Genomic DNA, 22,824 nt, shown 5'->3' on the forward strand with positions numbered 1-22,824 from the left:
TATTTTTAATAGAGACGGGGTTTCACTGTGTTGGTCAGGCTGGTCTTGAACTCCTGATCTCAGGTAATCCACCCGCTTTGGCCTCCCAAAATGCTGGGATTACAGACTTGAACCACCTCGCCCAGCCTGATTTTTTTTAAAAAAAATCTTAGTATTAGCTAAAAGGATCAAATTAAAATTAAAAAGAAGAGGCTGGGCACAGTGGCTCACGCCTGTAATCCCAACACTTTGGGAGGCCGAGGCGGGCAGATCATGAGGTCAGGAGATCGATACCATCCTGGATAACATGGTGAAACCCCGTCTCTACTAAAAATACAAAAAATTAGCCAGGTGTGGTGGTGGGCGCCCGTAGTCCCAGCTACTCGGGAGGCTGAGGCAGGAGAATGGTGTGAACCCGGGAGGTGGAGATTGCCATGAGCTGAGATCATGCCACTGCACTCCAGCCTGGGCGGCAGAGCGAGACTTGGTCTAAAAAAAAAAAAAAAAAGATACTAGAATTTTAATATTAAAATTAAATATTCCCAGGTATTGCACTATAATCCTTAGAGATTATATGACACATTTTAACCTCATATTTTATATTTTTTATAATTTACAAAAATAAGTCATTTTGAGGATGATGAAAAGGGGTATGGTATAAAGGAAAAGTCCTGGACTAGGTATTTGTCAGTGTAAACTATGCAACTTTGAAGAATTTAGTTAATGTTTCAGAATTTCTTTTTCTCATTTACAAAATTACAGCTTTAAAAGTGTCTGGAAAAACCATGACATTTCATAAACAAATAGACAAATTATAATTTGTATTTTTAAATCATCAAAGCTCTAAGATGAATGTAGGTTGTGTTTAATGTGTACACACATGCTTACAGGTGCTTCTTTTAGTTTGACCATGACAGTCAGGACTAAAGTTGACTCTAAGGGCCAACTATCAATCAGCATAGAACTAAAATGAAATGAAGATTACAAGATACATTTTCTGCCTTTCTTAAGTGCTAAAATATTCATATTTTATAGACTGCATGCTCTATGGGAAAATGTATCTTTTACATTGTTTTGTAGTAGATATCAAAGTGGAATAATCTTATATAATAAAAAAGTAACCCTTGTGTATCTAGTGGTTCATAAACTTTAAGTACATTGTGAGAATACTGAAGGAAACCAAAAATAGAACGTCAGATCATGTTGTGGGAAGTCAGGGACCCCAAATGGAGGGACCGGCTGAAGCCATGGCAGAAGAACATAAATTGTGAATATTTCATGGACATTTATTAGTTCCCCAAATTAATACTTTTATAATTTCTTACGCCTGTCTTTACTGCAATCTCTGAACATAAATTGTGAAGATTTAATGGACATTTATCACTTCCTCAATTGATACTCTTGTGATTTCCTATGCCTGTCTTTACTTTAATCTCTTAATCCCGTCATCTTCATGAGCTGAGGATGAATGTCGCTTCAGGACCCTGTGATGATTGCGTTAACTGCACAGATTGTTTAAACAATATGAAATCTGGGCACCTTGAAAAAAGAACAGGATAACAGCGATGTTCAGATGTTCAGAGAACAAGGGAGATAACCATTAGGTCTGGCTGCCTGAGAACCAGGCAGAACAGAGCCATATTTCTCTTCTTTCAAAAGCAAATAGGAGAAATATCACTGAATTCTTTTTCACAGCAAGGAACAGCCCTGAGAAAGAGAATGCCTTCCTAGGGGTAGGCCTCTGAAATGGCTGCTCTGGGAACGTCTGTCTTTTATGGTTGTAGATAAGGGATGAAATAAGCCCTGGTCTCCCATAGCACTCCCAAGCCTACTAGGAGGAGGAATTTCCTGCCTAATAAATTTTGCTCAGACCAGTTGTCTGCTGTCAAACCCTGTCTCCTGATAAGATGTTATCAATGACAATGCATGCCGGAAACTTCATTAGCAATTTTAATTTGGCCCGGTCCTGTGATCTTGTCCTACCTCCATTTGCTTTGTAATATTTTATTACCTTGTGAAGCATGTGATCTCCGTGACCTACACCCTATTCGTACACTCCCTCCCCTTTTGAAAATCACTAATAAAAACTTGCTGGTTTTGCGGCTTGTGGGGCATCATAGAACCTGCCAACATGTGATGTCTCCCCTGGACACCCAGCTTTAAAATTTCTTTCTTTTGTACTCTTTCCGTTTATTTCTCAGACCAGCCGACACTTAGGGAAAATAGAAAGGGACTCACGTTGAAATATCGGGGGCTGAATTTCCCCCGATAAGATCACATTACTTTAATTTTTAAAATGATATTTCTTATAAATTTCCTTTCTGAAAAGACAATTATATTATTTCTTAAAGAGTAAACTACTATTCAGTACCTGAAGGATAATCTGTAGGTTTGTTCTTATCTTTAAAGAGCTGTACTCATCAGAAAGCACTCAACTCACAGCATGGGTAGCATCAGCATGCTGTAACCTGAATCAAGAATAATAGCACTTGAATAACTCCCTCTGATGTGTTCATAATCATTTCTCAAAAAAGAATTTTGGAAATGACATGAAGCAATTTTCTTTCTGCTGAGCTTCAGTCTAAGGGGTATTGGCACTGGGCTTAGAGGGAATGTAGATTATGCTCTTCTTTTTCTATTTTACATTCTTAAATCTCTACTTTGGAGACTGCTAAATTGATTTAATTTATTTTCCAAACAATTCCTAATTAATCACAATTATTTTGATATTTTAGAAATTCAAAATGCCAAAAAAAAAAAAAAAGAAATTCCAAACAACTCACATGTTTCATTTGAACAGGACTCCTTTATTTGTGGACTATGATTGGTAATATCTTAAGTGGCACCCAGCCAAACACAAAACATTCAAGCTTCTAAATTTATTCATTAAAGAATTCTGACACTCTAAATTAGGCACTGTCTGTTCTTCATACTTACTATTATCAGCAAGTGTACCCCTTCCCATACATATACACCAGAAAATAAATATCAGTAGAGACTCAGATAAATACCCAAATTGAATAATATTGATAAACCTGATTCAACATCTATTTGCTTCTTGATCTTGTGTTGGGATATAAGATAAGTGAGTTCTCCAGCAAAACTCAGGCTTTTTGTCTTAATGAAACACATATATGATAGAAAATGGAGCTCACATAAAAATCGAATTGTGAATGTGTCTCAGTATCCTACAATAAATCAAATTTATGCTAATGTAGAAAAGAGCATTACAGATTTTTATTTTATTTTATTTCTATTTTCTATGTGTGCCCTTCCCCTCTCCATTTTTAGAGTTCTTTATGGGGGTAATAGTGAGGGGCAGACAGATGTATCTTCATGAAGTAGTGTGAGGAAAATACTTTGAAGTCTGTTAATTTATGTAAAAACTTATCCCTCCCTCTCTTTGCAAAAGCAAATTACATTGCTAATTAATGTAAGAAACATAAGAAAGCTATAAGATTACTCTAAGGAAGAGAAGAATATAACACTGTCAGTTGCGGGTTTCCATAACATATACTTCAGAGGAGGCTGATGCTCATCTTTGCATATCTGACATTCAGGGACATCACCACCAAGAAGCTATTTGGAATTCTGCATTCTGTTCTTCATAAAAATCCCATGATACTTCCCAGCAGAAGACACTAGTTTTGAGAAAAAGTTTCTCCCTAAAGGATATTGGCAACTCACAAAAACTACATTTTGGGGTGCAGTTGTTATAACTCAAAGAATTTCATGCATATGTAACCAGCCTCTGGCGTAAGAAAAGCAACCTTTCCAGCATCCAGAATGACCTTTTGTTTTCCTTCCCATCACTGCCTTCCATCAATATCCTGACTTCTAACAGTGTGGATTAAATTTGTCCACTCTTGCACTTTATATAAATAGAATCAAATTGTGTCTTGGTTCCCCAGGAGTACCTTCCAACTTGATGGTTTGCTAAGAAAGACTCACAAGAATCAGAAGCTATTTATACAAACACCATTTACTGTAGCAAACAAATATAAATTAAAATCAGCAAAAGAAAAGAGCAGATGGGACAAAGTCCAGGAGAAACCAGACCCACACTTTCATGTGTTTCCTTTAGTGGAGTTGCATGGGCTCACATGGAATCTCACCTGAGCCTTGATGTCCAGACTTTCTACTGGGACCAATAATGACAGCGTGACTGACCTTAGCTACTCAGAGAAAAAGCAGGCATTCACTATAAGTCACATTGTTAGGATAAACTTATCTGGTCACACTGGTACATCGTGGCCCAAGCCTTCAGGCCTGCAGAAACACTCTTATCACACATGATATTTTAAGGGCTCAGAGCTTATTTCCCAGGAGTTGACCAAGCAACAGTCATGAAGACAAACCTTCTTTGGAATGTGCAGGGTTTGAGTAACCCAGGCCTACCACATTAACCTTTTCCTGCTTGCTCTCATTGTTTTATTATTCCACTCCCTGTGTATATCACAATTTGTTTATCCATTCTTCTGTTGATGGGTATTTAGTTAGGTTCTCTTTATTTGTTGTGAATCTTGCTGATATGAACATTCTAGTACAGGGGCATTTTTTGGTTAAAATGCATATATATTTCAATTGAGTGTATACCTAGCAGCAGAATTGCTATATTATAGAGTATGTATATATTAATCCTATGTAAATACTTCTAAGAGATTTTCCAAAGTGGTTATTTTGTTTTATATTTGCACTTGCAGTGGACAAGCCTTGGTTGAACCACATCCTCATGAATATTTGGAATTATCAGTCTTTCATTTTAGCCATTCTGTTAGATATATAATTACCTTCACACATTTTCTGTTGCTATAACAGAATACCTGAGACTGAATAATTTATAAAGAAAAGAGGTTTATTTTGCTCATGGTTCTGGAGGCAGGGAAGTGCAAGATTGGGTGGGTGCATGTGGTGAGGGCCTAACTGTTATATCCTAACATGGTGGATTGCATCACATGGTATAGAAGTAGAAGGGGAAGTGGGCTTGCAAAAAGGGCAAAACATGAGAGGGAGGTGGTTTGACAGCTTATTATATTAAGTTTTCAATTTTCTGCCATGAGTACCATAAAGTTTTTTATTTATTGAGGTCTTTATTTCCTCTCTGAAAATATCCTTTTATACATTTTTTAAGGCTTATTACTAGATTTTTAAAACTTTATGTTTCTGTAAACACTCTTTTCTTTAAATAGTATTTTCTATTATTTTCTGAAGGTATATAAAAATTCAGTTATTTTTACATACCCGTTGATGTTGCTAAATTTATTTATTAGTTCTAATTATACATAGATTCTTCAGAAGGTCTTTAACTACAACTATGTCATATACAACTTTGTTTTTCCTTTCCTATTCTTACTGCTTTATTTCTTTATTTGCCTTATTACACTGGCTAGGACTTCAGTGCAATATGGAATAGAAGTGGTGTTATTAGGCATTCTTGTTTTGTTCCTAAGAAACTCAGAGGAGTTTCTTAAATTGATCATTTGCTGTGGGGTTTTGGTGGATATTTTTCATTAGAGATTAAGAAAGCTCTCTTCTATTTCTAATTTGTTAAAAGTTTTTTTTTGTCATGACTGTTAACTTTTTTCAAAAGCTATTTCTATATCTTAGAGACACCTGTATAATCTACTTTTCTATAGTAAATGTAATAAATTACATTGATTTATTTAGAAATTTTTAAATCATTCTTTCATATCTAAAGTCCACTTGATTGTGATGAATTCTCCTTTTATATGTTATCATATTTGATTCACTAATATGTTATTAAATATATTTGCATCTATGTTTGTGAGAGATAATTATCTGTAACTTTTTTTCCTTTTTGAGTCTTTGTAAGTATGAGAATCAATGTTATACTGACATCATAAAAATAGTTAGAGGGGGGCCGGGTGCGGTGGCTCATGCCTGTAATCCCAGCCCTTTGGGAGGCTGAGGAGGGCGGATCACCTGAGGTCAAGAGTTCAAGACCAGCCTGGCCAGCATGGTGAAACCCTGTCTCTACTAAATACAAAAAACTAGCTGGGCGTGGTGTCAGGTGCCTGTAATCCCAGATGATCAGGAGGCTGAGGCAGGAGAGTTGCTTGAACCTGGCAGGCAAAGGTTGCAGTGAGCCGAAATCATGCCATTGCACTCCAGCCTGGGCAACAAGAGCAAAACTCTGTCTCCAAAAAAAAAAAAAAAAAAAAAAGGAATTAGAGGGTTTTTTTTGTTTGTTTTTGTTTTTTCTGTTTTGTTGATGAGTTTGTGAAAGATTGTTGTTATTTCTTCCTCAAATGTTTGGAAGAAGTTCATCTGTGAAGCCATTTGGGACTGACTTTTTTTTTTTTCTTTTTAATGGATTTAACATCTCTAATAGATAATGCACTATTAAAATTTTTGATTCCTTTTTCTGTCAGCTTTGGTAAATTTAATTCTTCAAGATATTTGTCTACTTTATTCAACTAATTCATGGATTTGCAAGGAAAGAAAACCCGATTAATTATAAAAATAAGTAATAAAATATATAAAAATGGAGAAATTGTGTCTTTTTAAACTTAAGTGACAATTAAAAAATTACAACCTTTTTTTCACTATCATCAAGTTTATAGGTGAATTTGTTCTCCAAATCTAACATTAATGGAGAGCATAATCTGATTCCCAGGATGTCCCTGTCCTGAAGCCAGTTGCATCTCTTCACTTTTATATGCTTTTATTTCTTATTAGTTGGAAGGTTGAACGTTCCTCTACAATTACAAAGGAACTGTCACTCTTTTGCACAGTAGCAGTCCAACATTAAAACCAGTTCAAGCCAATAATTAACTGCAATTTTGCACAGTATCAGAACAATAAATTAGACATTTTAAGCAGGAGAATCAATTGTACATCAAAAAATTTTAAGAAGGTGAGAAATTCATCAAAGATGTTTTAAATTCAGACCATAACGTTTTAGAAATAAAATGCAGTTTACCAAAACATTTGTCTCTTTTGTTGTTTTAGAGGATGGAGAGGGAGTGATATTTATTACCTTTTCATGTTCTAATGGAAATATGAAGACATAGTATCTTCTATACTATGTAAATTCAACAGTATTGGTAAAATATATTACACATAAAAGCAAACGATTACTATACAAATTAACTGATATTATATTTGTTAGAAATCAATAGCCTTGGGTTAAGAAAGTCAGAATTGAGACAAACAATCATTTATATTTAGGTGCTACAGACTGTTTGTGTCGCCCCAAAATTCATATGCTGAAACCTAATCCTCACTGTAATGATGTTGGGAGATGGAGCCTTTGGGAGGTGATTAGGTCATCAAGGTGGAGCCCTGGTGAGTGGGTTTAATGACCTTATTAAAGAAGCCTGAGAGAACTTCCTCCCTTCTTCCACCATATGAGGACACAGCAAGAAGACGGCCACCTATGAACTGGGAAGTGGGCCTTCCTCAGGCACTGAATCTGCCTGCACGTTGATATTGGACTTCCCAGCCTCCAAAACTGTGAGAAATAAACTTCTGTGCTTATAAGCCACTCAATCTATATTATTCTGTTATAGCAACCCAAACTGAGTAAAACATTAGATCACCCTCTATCTTCTTTAATGCTTTTCTGATAATATGCATCCTGGTGAAATGTGTTGGCTGTGAGTGATGTGGATTGGTAAGGCACTAGGAAAATGAGAAAAGAAAGAATGCAATGCCAAGATATCTCTATTAAAGCAGTTTTTATAAGTAAAACTCCTCTTCCGAGGAAACCAATAATTTTTTTCTTTATTAAACAGGACAAATTGGTAGAAAAATGCTTTACATATTGAAACTTCTACATCCCAGAATGTGGCTTTAATGACTATTTTATCAAGAAGTGTTTGTGTATAAAAATCAAAAACACAAGTATCAAACTGCTGAAAATGTAACACAGTGTCAAAATTATTAATAGACAATGATAATATATTTCCAGGAATATAAAACCAAAAAATTTAAGAGCATGTTGGAAAACTTGGCAAGGAACACGAATGTCAATTTACTAAGCAATAAAAGGGGAGGCATACAAGTGATCAACAAACGTAAGGAGGGCAAAAATGCAAACGATAATACATCAGGAAAGATTTAAAGAAACAAAGATTTAAACAGCAATATATCATATATATTTATCTTTAGTATACCTTGTGCTGTTGTTTATTTTTATGGTACTATCCTCAGTGTGAAGAAAATGGCATTCTTATATACTGGTAGTTTAAATATAAGTTGTCCTACAAACCTTCAGAATGTACTTAGCCAGCAATTACTTGTATAAAGTTTTATTCAAAATGCAGAATTAGAGACTCATACACAGGCGTATCCACAAGAATAATATTTTACATTGTTATTTATGAAGTAAAGAGGAAACAATGTGAAGTCCAATGGCAGAAGACCAGTTACATAAGTTATGGCATGTCTACATATACAGTATTATGTAGTCATTTAAATCATATAGAATTATGACTAAGAATTTGAGTAAAAGCTCTTATGGTAAGTGAAAAATATGTATATATTTGTGTGTATGCAAAAATATGTTAATACACACAAACCTGTATTGTGTATCACTGCACATTTACACATATACAATCTTTCTGGGGATTTCTGATTAGTTCTTGAAGATAATTATCTAGAGATGTAATTTTTGCATCATTTTGAAAGATACTGATGTTTATTGAAAAATTAGTATCTAAAAGATTTTATCAGTTGACACCCGTATCAATTTTATAGTCATAACTTTAAAAATACACTAAATTGTTGACTGATGTCAGTGGTCATCGCTGAATGAATTACAGGTAATTTCAATATTCTCTTTATATTATTTCTGTACTCTAAGTCTATTATTCCAAGGGCTTGGGAGGCAAACGCATTCCTTTGGCTCAGGAGCCCTTAGGTGGACTGAGTGTGGACAGATTTTATCACAGGTTTGGACCCTGAAGACAGTCTGACCAAACTTGTTTCACACCTCTTTGGCCACTGTTGCAGATACCTGGCCTTCTCAGTTTGGCTCTATAATAAGCAAAACAATGTGAAGCTCCCTATCAGATTGAGATTTAGAATGTAAATATCCCCAATTTGTTCCCAGTTCTGTCATTCTACTAATTCTCAGCAATGATTTTAAAAAGAAATTTAAACAGACACTCCTTCCCCAAGCCTCTGTATATTTAGAAATTGTCCTTCATTGGAATTTACATATAATGCAATCAGTATAACGAAGTGCTATTTCTGGTACATTCATTATTTGGAGTAACTGCTCTGTTAACCTAACAGCTTATTATAAAAATATGGTAAAAAGCAATATAATTTATTGTTTCTGAAGCACCTCTTTGGCTGAATGAAATAACAACCAGTGTGAAATATGAAGGGCAATACCAGCAGTTCTAGAGCTTATGTGTACATAAATATTGATAAGAGATAAAATATTTTAAAAAACGTATATTGGATGTTGGGGTCTTGTGACATTATCAGTGGCACTAAATTACTTACTTCATTGCTCAATGTAGGACTCAACTGAAAAGTGTGCCTTCCTCTTCTTACATTCTTTCGTTTTGTAGAAGCTAAATATTTTGCTGTAACATGTCATTAAATGAGAATGATAACACTAAAAATGGATGAGCTGATTCTGAGGTAATTTGGAGGGATTTTAAAACAGCAGAAGGCAGTGTCAATCATGATTAATAATGAATTTAAAAAATAAAGACTTTTGGGGAAAATTGTCTTGTTGAGTGGCATTAGAATAAAATTGTATCTGCTAAATAACCTCAAAGTGCTAAAAGTATAGAGAAAAATTGGAGAACTTGGAAGTTTACAAATACATAGCAACCATAATAAAATGGGAGAGGACAATAAGATTGTTATACTTTTATCGTAAGAACTTGTTTATTTTTCAAAATGCAACAGGAAAAAACACAGAGAAGACCAACAGTCTTCAACAGACCCTAATTTAAATTCTGAATGTGGGATTGTACTGGGGCAAGACACATGTGAGGTCCATAGGGAAACCCTGGGTGTACAGGGAGTCGGAGCCGGGAGGGAATGGAGAATAACTGGGCAGATGGATAAACATTTGTGGTTGACTTTCCCTCTACTTGAATTACGTTGCCAAGGTCAAAAAAGAGCTGAAGTCTCTGAGAAGCAGCAGCTGTACTTTGTGTGGCCAGAATTCAACAGCTAAATCAAAGCAAGAGCCTAAAACTTGTACTAAAATACAAGCATTTGGTTATTGTCATCCAAGGAAGAAGCTTCTATGTTAGAAAACTGTGGAACAAAGAGACATAAAATCTGGTCAAGAGTGTGAGTGTTACTACTTTAAAATCCTTGTGATCTTTGGCAAATCCTTAACCTTTCTGAAACTCAGTTTCTTAATTTCTTCTGTGTATATCAGGCAGCTCTTGTGAGTAAGGGATGAATTAATTCATGGAAAGCTGTTCTGAAGGTGACAAAATAGCATACAATCTTTGGAGGTAGTTCTTTCTACAGAATGCCTATTTATTAATATTAGTCTTGGCTCTAGTGAGAGACTTACAGGAGGAGTTCAAAGCTTAGCTTTGTCACTTACTAGCTGTGGGAGATGTGCCTTGTCCTCTCTGGGTTACAGTTTCCTTAAATTTAAAATGGATACGTTCGTGGTGTCTTATCTTCTTAGTCTGTTATGGTGATTCAATGAAAGAGCCTATTTACTTCAGTGCCTAGTGCATAGTAAACAGTAAAAAAAAAGTTAGCTATTATAAAAATATGAAGCTTAGTTGGCCTGCGGCATGTTCAGAAAATCCAATAATTGTAATTATGCATCTATAGGAAATCATAGTAATAATAATGACTCTAGGCATTCAATAAACTTAATTTTTTTTTCAGAAAATTCCCCCCCGCCTTTTTTTTTAACCTGACTGCTTTAACTCTTGTATAAATCATCATAATGAAATAAAAGGGAACTACTGTTTCTTAATTATGTACATAAAATTCTAAAAATATAAAAGTGACAGTCCCATTTTAATTGTTATTATACTGTTAGTTCTATGTTGTTGCCATCCTAAGATGTATTTGTACTAACTGTGGTTAAGTGTCCAAATAATGAAAAGCATGTTCTCATTAGCCTCCATTGATCAACTGTTCCTAGAAAAAGTTTAAAGGAAGTTCAAGGCAGTTTATCCTTTCAAATTAACCAGAAAGCTCCCCTAAGCACTTGTTCTCCTAGTATACATGTGCTGGGCAGAGCAGGGGTTCTGGAGTCAGGTTGCCTGGCTCTACCAGTTGCTAGCTGTGTCACTCTGGGCAAGTTGCTAAACCTCTCTGGACTTCCACTATCCTCAGTCATAGAAAAAGTTTACAAGTGAAGTGTCTAGCATGGTGGTTAGCATATTTTAAAATTGTCAGTAAGTAAAAACTTTTAGTCACTATTAGTTACAGTCATAAAAACTCTACTAGGGTCTACAAAGTTGACCATTCTAGAAGATATTAGATCACATACTATCAACAGAGATGGCCCATCTGGATCTAAATTAATCAAAATTCATTCCTACTTGAATCTCCATATGAAATCTTTGGTAACTATGAACATTTGTGATTTTAAGTGGATTTGACACTAGGTTATCTCAATGAGAATTCATTAACTATTTTATTCAGTAATGAGTTTGGAAGTGTTCTGCATTGCCTTAGAAAAATTCTATCATTGAAAAAAATTCTAATATATATTTATAAACTCTCAATATTTCTCTTCCAATTTATCAATTGCATATACAAAGGAAATGGTTTTCTTAATATCTAGAACATAAAAACTAGCAAATGAAACCAGGCTGCCCACAATTGCCCTGTCCTTTATTATTATATTTTTTTCTTATTTAAGTAAAGCCAAACCATTATTACTCTTCTAACCTTTTTTTTTTTTTAATCTTTGATCTGATAAATAAAAACGCATTTATTGGCTGGGCGCGGTGGCTCACGCCTGTAATCCCAGCACTTTGGGAGGCCGAGGTGGGCGGATCATGAGGTCAGGAGATCAAGACCATCCTGGCTAACACGGTGAAACCCTGTCTCTACTAAAAATCCAAAAAAATTAGCCAGGCGCAGTGGCGGGCACCTGTAGTCCCAGCTATTTGGGAGGTTGAGGCAGGAGAATGGTGTGAGCCTGGGAGGTGGAGCTTGCAGTGAGCCGAGATTGCGCCACTGCACTCCAGCCTGGGCGATAGCAAGACTCTGCCAGAAAAAAAAAAAAAAGCATTTATTTTATTACTATTTTAACGAACAGTCTATACATCAAAGCAGCAGGACTCACTTCAAGCACAACTATAGAATAGTATTTTCCAAATAAAATATAGTGGAAAATAATTGACTATCTATGATTTTTGCATCCTCATCATCAACTTTTAAGTGACAATAATAGCTACCATTTATGGATAACTAACTACATGCTATGCATTACTTCACACCTTTTTTAACCCTCACAACAACCCCATGAAGTGGATTTTATTGTTATTCTCATTTTAAAATTAAGAAAACTGAGGTTCAGGGAAGTTAAGTAATTCACCCAATGTGGTTACTTAGTAAGTGGAAGGAATATAATGTGCATCGTGGAACTGGGCATTCTGCTACTCTCCCTTGATATAAATAATATGAAAGTCCTTTATAAAGCTTTTTTTATGTAGATAAGTTCTGTATCCCTGTTGATGTGCAAAGTCTCGTACAAAGCCTCATTATATTCAGATATTATAGTGTCGACCACTTACTCCGGGATAGTTTTTACACAGGATTGTAATTTATGCCTCAGCAATTACAAATTATTATACTTAAGAATTATTGGGCACTTACAGCATATTCCCAAATGTGAGGATTACATCTGTGAATTTTAGGACTTCATCATGGAAATAACACTGACTATAGAGCTGGTTTAATCACTCTATTTTGAGGAAAGCAAGCTATTTAGCAGTTATGTTTTTAAAGAAAAAACTTTAAAATGTCAAATAATGAAATTCATCAACCTTTTTTGGTTATTTCATTTTTTAGTGCACTGTAGGTGAACATAAATACTTGTAAGCCCTCCTTTTTTTTTTTTTCTCTAATCACACTTCTGAACCATGATACAAGTCTCTAGGGTTGAATAGGGCTTCTCAGCTGATAGATAAGTTTTGGTGAAGAAAGACAAGTACATTTCTATTTCTCTTTCTGTTAATTTTTTTCCCTCAGGTCCCTCTGGACCAATAGGGTGAGATTTGAATGGTTTTTTATCTTTGGATAATTTTTTTTTTTTTTTTTTTTGAGATGGAGTCTCGCTCTGTCGCCAGGCTGGAGTGCAGTTGCATGATCTCGGCTCACTGCAACTTCCACCTCCCAGGTTCAAGTGATTCTCCTGCCTCAGCCTCCCAAGTAGCTGGGACTACAGGTGTGAGCCACCATGCCTGGCTAATTTTTGTATTTTTAGTAAAGATGAGGTTTTACCATGTTGGCCAGGATGGTCTCTATCTCTTGACTTCGTGATCTGCCCTCCTTGGCCTCCCAAAATGCTGGGATTACAGGCGTGAGCTACCGCTCCGGGCCATAATGAATATATTTTAACACATACTGTGGCGCTTGATACAGTGTGGTGTGGTCTTTTCTACTTCTGAGTTTTGTTATATAAATGTAATAACTATTTTAGTGGGAAGGGCATAAAGAATAGTAAGCAAATGAGTAGATCAAATAGTTGCAAATTACAATTTATTGGAAGAAGAGTGAGGTGTTTTAAGGGTTGGTGAGGGTTGGTGGTGATTATTTTAGATAAAACAGTGAGGAATGCACTCACTGCTTTATCTAAAGCAGAGGATTTTAAGCAGAGGAAAGCATTTGTTGAATAAGTGAGAGGCCATTACCTGGAGGCTGCATCTGTGCTTTGAGTTCCTACAAACAAATTGCAACCTGACAGTACTAAACAAACCAAAACCAATTTAGGAGTGTAACTACTGAGTTGTAATTAGTCACAAGCAGCCAGGTTTCTTCTAATCACAGGCAGCCGCTCATCACACTATGCCCAAATAAGGCAGATGTCTAGCTGTGGTTGGGTAGGTGATTTCTCTACTTAGCTTCCATGCAAAATTCCATGCATTCAAACCCCCCCCAAAAAAATTTAATGAATGCAAAGCTAATACACCCAAATATAAATTATTGATATAAATCTTGGATTATATATCATAAAGTCTATAAAGCTGGACTCTCTGAACTGCTTCTACTTCTGAGTGCTGCCTCATTTATGAATCATCTTTTGCTCAAATAAACTCTATTACATTTAACTTTTCTACAGGTTTTCTTTTAACACAGTAGAGCAAAGACTGTGAGTCTGGTTTTTTGAAAGACAGAAATGGGGGCTTTGTGGATAGAAAACAATGAGCAGGACAGCTGAAATTGGAGAGACTGGTAAAACTGGCTAATGTAGGTAGGACATGGTAGACCATAGTGAGGGGTATTATTATTTTCCTAAACTTTATAGCAAGTCATTAAAATGTTTTAAGGAGGGGAGTAATGTGTTATGATTGTGTGTGTGTGTGTGTGTGTGTGTGTGTGTGTTCTTTATTTTAAACACCACACTGTTTTCTCTGAGGAGAATGGAAAACTAACTTCAAGAACGAGTTTTTTTTTTTAATAAGAGAACAACAGTGCATCAGTAATTTGTTTTATGTTGCAGTTCCTAAACTCTTTTACATGCATCGTTTTAAATAATCCCACAAACCTGATACGAATTGCACATAAGTTAGACATGGGCTACAGTCTATTCAAAAGAAGCTTATTGGAGAAGGTGAGTGAATTGCCCATGATCACTTGTTACAGTCAAAACTAGAACTTATAAGCTCTGAATATCTACCATAGCAAGATGTACTCACTTGTGCCTCAAAATGTCCCCATCAGTATTTTTTAAAGAGGATATCATAAAAGATTATTGGTAAGTCATTGAATGCTACCTTAATAACTCTTTGAAATACTTCAAAGGGAATAAATATTTTACATCCTTGCTTGATTGAATATTAGCACTGTTCAGGTTTTCAGATTTTTGTAAATTTAATGAAAATCTACCAAAGTCTTTATCTTTTAATACTCTATTAAAATCAATTCTAATAGGACTCATATATGGAATGCAACTAAATATACAAAAATCATGCATTCATATAAATTATTGATATATAATATTCGATATAGCAGATTATTTAAACAAAATAAACTTAAGGATTAAGTTTTTTTATTATGAAAATATAAATGGATAAATCAACAGGTAATGTCAACAAAAGGAAGAAATAATGGGGAAAATAAAGTATAGAATACATATTAAGAAAAATGAATATAAACTAAAAAAAGAAAAAGATGGAAAGAGGAATTGCATGATGAACATTTCTCTGAGAGAACCCTTGATGCTTTCTTAGTGGTGTGGCCATCTGCCCAAGTAGCTGTGCACCATTGATTTCTTACTATTGCTTTAAATCATGACCTCTAATTCAACTTTCAAGACTATAAACATAGTAATGTCCATCAACCCTATTGCTGCCTTGTTCTGTAGGCCAGTTTGTAGAATGAAAAACCCTGATCACACCATTTGCAATGCCCAAACATGGTCATGGGTTTAGGGGTTGGGGGAGAAAGTGAACAGTGCACCACCTTCATGACCTTCTCACTGACTTGGCTTATCAACTCTGGTCAATGTTTTCACACACCTTTTCCCTCTCTCCCCTCTGTCCCCAGAAGCATAAAGTGACTAGAAATCATTTTGCAGTGACATTTAACCCTTCTTTCCCAAAGCATGCTTGTGTTATAAGGCCAAAACTTACACATAACTGACACAATGTTCTGGTCATTGGGCAGCACTTATTACTCTCAACTCTCCTAAGAAAGGAGAGAGTTCTTGACAGTGTTGACTACAGGAGAGTTACAAGGTAGAAAAACATAAACAATGTTCTAGCTTATTATGACATTTGCTTTTACACTTAAGCTATACCAAATATGGCTCCTGACTGGATATAGAATGGAACACATTTTTAAAAACACCTATTTGGCATATTTCAACAAAATATGTGCCAGAAATCCTAACCCCGTAAGCATCTGTGGTTTCAGAGACATTGTATACTTCCATGCAGTATAATCACTCACTAAAGAGAGGCATTCTTTTAGATAAAGCTTCCATTTTTAGAAAAAAGAAAATTGTGCCAATTTTTACTTGCCAGTAGTTTTCAAATTCATTCTTAAAGCAAATGAAAATGAACATTTTTGTTTTTACAGTTTTCTGTTATATGCATTGTTGTTTTTCCAAAGAGCTTCTCTCCTTTAAATGGTTATAATAAACACTATTTTAGAAATTATAAATTGTTCTACTCTGAATTGTGATGGCTTATAGATTTCTTTTTCATTCTTTTGGGCTAATAAATGTTTGCATTAAAATATAAATGTTTATTCTTTGACTCATGAAAAAATAATAAGGCATAGATAGGTATGAAGAATATATATTTGTTATTTGGTCTTCATAATGGCATATGAGATTTAATCAACTGGATAATAAACATTATAAAGCAATATTCATGTCAAGAAGACAATACTTTCAATGAGGTATAATGTCATGTACCTACTGTTCAGTCGTTATAATCCAGATATATGGGATGGGACAATTAACAATAAAACATCTTCATGGCATGCCCAATCACTTGATAGGGACTTCACTGGAGCTGTCTTCAATCTTTGCATATGCAGAGCCTTGTGCAGCAATTGACATGTTGTGATTATTAATGTTGGTTGAATGAGCAAGTGAATGTTCTAAACGTTTAGAAGTAATAAAGTCATGAGCTTGGATATCCTTGCCTCATGTAGACCTAGTTGGGAATACATAAGGGATTTGAAAGATGAGGTCATATTATGACTCTGCTCCTCTGGGAAATACATAATACTAAAGTAGCAAATGACATTTTTTAGAAGGTATTAAAGTTATCTCTGCTGAGATTATGCCATTATGCTTAAAATTAGGAAGAGTAATAAATATAATTTAATGAGCATCTATTACATGCTAGGCATTTTACTAAGAATTCACATAAACTGTCTAACTGAATCTGTACAACATTCCATCTTAAATCTCATAAGCTTAAAATCTCAGAAACTTAAATAACTGGCCAAAGGGTGACAACTAACAAAGTTCCGAATCTAAACCAAGTTTCATTTGATTTCAAAGCCTCTAACGCTTCTATCCATTCTTTACTTCTGTCTAGTACTTCTGTTTTGTACCACTTTAAATGCCAAATAAAACACCAATATCTACTTTACAAAGCCAGGTCATGTATCAATGCACAGCAAGGAGATATTATGTAGAATTAATTAACTAAATCTTTAGAGAGAGTGGGACACTGTCTTCAGACTTACATACTTAGGTAATGCATTGTCCATGACAAAAGGGACAAAACTGGCTTTAAGACAGTGACAACTTAAATAACTATGAGTCATCCTAGGTTTCAGGCTCCATTTATCCTCTCTTCAACTCTGCTCCAAATTCACAAAAGTTGCTATTGGGTAATCTAAATTGAAAAAGACCAAGTAGACAGGGGAGCACTTCCTGGAATGAGAGACCATGTCTGTTTTTAAATACTTCTACCCTATTCATAAATATTGTACCATTATTTTAGAAAAATTATTTGAAATACATAAAAAGCAAATGTCACACATGTTCTTACTATCCATTGGTAACACATTTTAAAATACACAATTCGTTTTTATTATAATTTGTGATTCAACTGTACTCTGAAAAAAAGTCATGAATGTCGATCCTTGAAACAGAGCTTCTTGGCCTTTGAAATTCAAGTTCAGGAATAATCTTGAGAATATAAGCATATAAAATAGAACAGGGCCTAAACACAGACATTAGGCAAATATAACTAAAGTAAGTGGCTCTTGATGGCATTTTATATTCCTAATTATTGATAAGATGACATGATCTGTAATTAACTGTTGGCTAGTTTCATTATTAATTAAATTAATAATTTAAACATAGCATTACATTCATTTTTGCTATATAACCATGTACTAAATTAATAAATGCTGTATTGTAATTTCAAAAAATTATGACCAGCTCTATGATTACTTTAAATTAAATTAATTAGTTAGTCATTATAAATCACTTCAACAGAATAACTTTGGAATCAGCAGAGGTCTAACATTTATAACTTGCTTTTATTCCAAAGCTTTGTTTTTGCTAGAAATCTAGTGCTTCCTCTGCTGTCTTGATGATTAACATCCAAACCACTTAAAAGATCAGTCTTCAGGCATAAGGCACATTAAACCTTCTACTTTAGTTTTCTGAATCAATTTAAATGCCAGAGAATATAATCAAATATGAATTTGTTTATTTTGGACCATATTGTCACCAATATAAAAATTTTAATATATATTAAATTAGAAAAAGCATGGACCTGTTTGAGTCTTTACAGACTGATTCAATAGATTTTGTGTAACTTTTAAAGTTAATATGAAAACTGTTATCTCCATGGAAAGATTTTATGAAGCTCAAGATCTGGTGATCAAGGATGGAGAGGATTTAGACACATCCATGAGTATTTGAGATTCATTCAACTGTAAATCTTTCCTAGTGTCAAAAATCTTTGCCAAATTAAATTTAAAAGTTTAATTGAACAAAGAAAATTTGTGAATTGGGCAGCCTCCCAAGCCAGAGTAGGTTCGGAGGGACTCCGGTGCAGCCACATGGTGGAAGAAGATTTATAGATGGAAAAACGAAAGTGAGGTACAGAAAAGAGGTGAGACACAGAAACAGCAGGATGGATTACAGCTTGGCATTTGCCTTATTTGAACATGGTTTAAACAGTTGGTCCACTTTGGCCATAACTCGGTGATGGACACAAGAGTAGGTTACAGTCCATTTACACTTTCATTTAGGTTATAGTTTACCTATGTAAACCTTCAGGCTGAACTTAAAATATGTAAGGAGGTAGTTTCAGGCTAAACTTGATTTAATACCGGGTAATAGAGCAACAGAATGTCCATCTCTCTTTTTCTTTTGGTCCAGTGAAATTCCAGTGTTCTTATATGCCAATTATAGATAACATAAACCATGACGTACTGCCTTCTTAAAAGGCTGTTACCATTGTAAATTGTAGGCTCTTTATCATATAACAGGAGTAAGGAGATTTACCAGATAGTATCTTAAAAGACTAGCTTTCACTTTAATGAATTATATTTGAATACTGACAAGTGACTCGGGAGAAATGCAGCAACATTTAGATGAGAACTTCTCAGACTTAAATGGGCTTCAGAGTCAATTACAGGACTTGTTAAGCTCACATTTCTGGGCCTCTCCCAGACATTCTGATTCCCTAAGACTTATAGAAGCCCCAGAATATGCCTTTCTAACAAGTTCCCAGGAGACAGCTAGCAGACCACATTTTGAGCAGCAATTTTTCCAAACGATAGTTACTTTGCATTTCTTCTTGTATAAATTTAAAAATTTGAGCAACAAAAAAATTAAAATGTCTAAGATAAATATTGACTGCCAATTTTTCTAGACATCATCAACCCATTTCAACTCCATTTCTAACTCTCACTAACTTTGGAGATGTTAAAAGATTTTCAATAAGTGAATGAAACCCTTAACATGTTTGGAGCAAGGCTTATATTAGTATTTTAAGTTTTCTTCTCATTAGCAACCTTGCCAAGTCCAGAAATATTTTTACCCTATTTATAAAATAGAAAATTAAAATCCATTTTTATACCAGATGCAAAATCAGCTTGCATGTTACCATGGTAAAGCTTTCTTCAAACCACTGAATAAATTGCTGGCTGGGTGCGGTGGCTCACGCCTGTAATCCTAGCACTTTGGGAGGCCAAGATGGGCAGATCATGAGGTCATTCTTCAAACCACTGTATAAATTCCCGGCCAGGTGCGGTGGCTGACGCATGTAATCCCAGCACTTTGGGAGGCCGAGATGGACAGATCACGAGGTCAGGAGATCGAGACCATCCTGGCTAACACAGCGAAACACCGTCTCTACTAAAAATACAAAAAAAATTAGCTGGGCATGGCGTCACGCGCCTGTGGTCCTAGCTACTTCGGAGGCCGAGGCAGGAGAATCGCTTGAACCCGGGAAGCGGAGGTTGCAGTGAGCTGAGATCACGCCACTGCACTCCAGCCCGGGCGACAGAGCAAGACTCCGTCTCAAAAAAGCAAAAACAAAAAAAACTCTCTTCCTGTTTCGCAAGCATTAAACTCAATGGAGTCATATATGAGCAAATAAATTGAATTTTTAAAATATCAGAACTAAATATAATAAGCTAATTTTGTAAGCCTCTGCAGCTTTAAATAATTTATAGTCAACGAAGGTGATAGAACTTTGCCTTTTTTTTTCATTTACAAAAGTGTTCTAATGGAGTGATTGGATAAAGATAATTTCTGCCAGTCTAGAAACATAATCTGAAATTCCTTGATAAAGTAAACAAAGACAAATAGGCAAAATGCAGTGACATAATCTTTTTTAAGTAAAAATTCATAAAAATTGTGCATTCAACTACAGCTCTATAGTTTTTAATATGTACACAAATGTTTTAAACCATTTATCAGCTCAAACACATGAGTTTTTTTTTCCTAAACGTCTTTCATTTTCAGTGACATGGCAAGAATTTGCCATCAATGACCCTTAAGTAAACAGCAGTTCTCACGTATCAGACCTGAGAGAAGGCCTACTGACCAGGGGGATTTCTTTCACCTGGGCTATCATCTTCCTTAGAAAAGTGATATGAAGATAGTAAATTCTAGGCTTGATGCCAAACTTAGAAACCACAATGATAACCCCGTGAATAGAGCAAGTTTTTATCATGCTTAGGAGTGGGTGATGGAGATGAACACTTAAAGATTATGAATTTGCCTAGATCCACTTTGTGGATTTAGAGAAACTTCATTTGTTCTAGATAAGTGGAATTTTGTGAGCTTCTCTTGAAGCCCACAGAACTCAGACTTCTATGGATATAAAGTTATGATTAAGGAGTGATTCTTTAAACATTCTGTATTATGTGTGAGTTTTGTGGAAGAAGAAATGTAGCAGGAGCTGAAAATTTAAAAAGACGTCACCAACAAAATTATTATCTATCATGAAGCATATGCTGGCCTCATTCACTCAAAGAGCTAATGCGTGTATCCTCTAGGGCTATCTCTGAAACATAGAGGCAGACTTAGAGGACATGGGAGTTACCATTCCAGATATTTTTACCTCTCTAGTTTGAGAGAGAGACAGAGAGAGAGGGAGAGAGAGATTGATTTAGGGCTAGAGTTAAAGTTAGGGTTAGGAAAAAAAAGTGGTTGTTTTTATTAAGAAAACCCACTTTCTTACCTACTTTAGGTTTCTAGGTAGCAGGCATATTATCATTATTATTATTTTTAACATTCTTTTTATTTGCTGGTGCCAGCTTGAGGTACACAGTTTGTGCTTCATATGGGTTCACCTTTATAGAAAGTGTACCTTGACAATCGCAACATCAGTATAGCAACTTCCTCCTTGAGAAATGCCTGAGGGCTTGGTACTATATTCATTTTAAGAGGCTGAGGTTTTACTTTTTTCTGAACTCTTTGAAATTTGTTTACTACAATTTGAATATGACATTTGAATCTGACTTTACACAAACTCTTCATTCCTGATTATCCTTCCTGTTTTTTAAGATTCTCTAAGTTGATATCGGCATGATATACAAGTTCATCAACTGTACCGATTACATTACAAAGTCAGGAATCATTCAAATATTTCAAACAGAGGAAAATAATTACAAGGAATTTGTTATAAAGTTGTTGGATGAACAAGAAGAGCAAAGAAAAGAACATGTGTGGTCCTAAAAATTAGCAAGCTGATAATACCTTTGGCCGGAGGCTACCAGCCCTTTACCCTGCCTTCACTGCTACATGAGTACACTAAAGAAGCCTGAACCACAATGCTTCTTTCTTCTCCCATCTTTATATTTCCCTCCAGTCTCTCCAGTTGGGTAAAGAGAAAGATAATTGGCAAAGGAGTCAGGGAAATACAATATTCAGCATATTTATATATGTAGTATATATATATAATATATATATTATATATATATACAGTACATATACACTACATATACATATGTAAAACCCAACAGTACAGGGTAGAATATAGAAGGGCAAAACGAAGTTAAGATACATGATAATTCATTCCCCTTTGTTGATTAAAATTAGACATGCACTAGCCTTTTGTATCATTATCATTTTTCATCTTCTGGTAACTGTCTTCACCTGAACTCATTTATGCCACTTAAAGTCTGTTCCACCCAATCGTACACTGTTTATATTATATGCAGTGCCCCTTTGGGTGTGACAGATCACATTGGTGCTTTTCTTTTGTTTTTTTTTTTTTTTTTTTGAGATGGAGTCTCGCTCTGTCACCCAGGCTGGAGTGCAATGGCGTGATCTCGGCTCACTGAAACCTCCGCCTCCTGGGTTGAGGCGATTCTCCTGTCTCAGCCTCCCTAGTAGCTGAGATTACAGGCATAATCCACTATGCCTGGCTGATTTTTGTATTTTTAGTGGAGAGAGGGTTTCACCATGTTGGCCAGGTTTGTCTCGAACTCCTGACCTCAGGTGATCCACCTGCCTCAGCCTCCAAAGTGCTGGGATTACAGGTGTGAGCCAGCGTGCCTGGCTTCACATTGGTTCATTTTATGGGAGCTTTTTGCTATACGAAAATATATAAAATAAAGATTGGTAAATATTGACAGCTCAAATAACATATTTAGATTTATAATTTAAGTCATACAATCTTCTGCTAAAAATATAAAATGTTGTGCTTAAGAAAGACAATAACTTTTCTTTTGTTGCTTGCCAGGCTAATAATACTGGCTGGCTTTCTC

This window comes from Gorilla gorilla, chromosome 6 (assembly GCF_029281585.2).
Source record: "Gorilla gorilla gorilla isolate KB3781 chromosome 6, NHGRI_mGorGor1-v2.1_pri, whole genome shotgun sequence".
Classification (NCBI taxonomy): domain Eukaryota; kingdom Metazoa; phylum Chordata; class Mammalia; order Primates; family Hominidae; genus Gorilla; species Gorilla gorilla.